General features: G+C 41.5%; 1 long non-coding RNA gene across 1 annotated transcript; it reads left to right on the top strand.

Annotated features, from left to right (window-relative positions):
• The first annotated feature begins 9 nt into the window (after nt 1–9).
• Nucleotides 10–598, top strand: LOC147820154 (uncharacterized). The gene is made up of 2 exons (XR_015437543.1): nt 10–193; nt 402–598. It is a non-coding gene; the product is annotated as an uncharacterized LOC147820154 (long non-coding RNA).
• The last annotated feature ends 50 nt before the right edge of the window (nt 599–648 follow it).

The following is a 648-nucleotide window of genomic DNA, read 5'->3' as shown; positions in this document are numbered from 1 at the left end:
GACCGGAGAAGTTAGCTAGTTAGTTAGCAGTTAGCAATGCAGCTGGGGTTCGTAGCAGTGAATGTATGTGCACTTCCGATTGTTTGTCAGTAAATAAATCTTACAGCTCCTCAAGATCCAAGTTCCCGCCTCTCCTCTGCGCTTCGTCTACAGTCCAGACGATGAGCAAGGAAGATTAACAACATCGAGACAGGTAAATACAGGATTCTGCATTTTCACTGGCGTCTGTCATTTAAGCCGTATCAAACTTGAGGTCGTAATGTTGGACAATTCTACGTTCAGTTGTACGAGCGTCATATTGATCAACAGTAGTATAACACAACATTGTTGGATAATTGGAGCAGATTATCATATCATTTAGATATTTTTCCTATCCTAAAATAATCCTAATATTTCTTCAGCCAGGAAGGTAAAAGGTGAAGATGTCCAGACTTTCAACACATGAAAGACTGGCATCACAAAAAGAGAGATTTGCTACTGCTACTGTCATGAAAAGGTATGTTTCAGTCTGGTCCAGCAGAACAGCTAAATCACACACACACACACACACACACACACACACACACACACACACACACACACACACACACACACACACTGTAGATGAAAGAGCAAACTCATCAACAGACAATCAGAACGGTCAAGTCT

Source organism: Seriola lalandi, unplaced genomic scaffold (genome assembly GCF_002814215.2).
Source record: "Seriola lalandi dorsalis isolate HSWRI2012SDOR001 ecotype SW California unplaced genomic scaffold, Sedor1 jcf7180001984176, whole genome shotgun sequence".
Classification (NCBI taxonomy): Eukaryota; Metazoa; Chordata; class Actinopteri; order Carangiformes; family Carangidae; genus Seriola; species Seriola lalandi.
The sequence above is the reverse complement of the archived record's forward strand: the minus strand, read 5'-3'. Positions and strand labels throughout refer to the sequence as shown.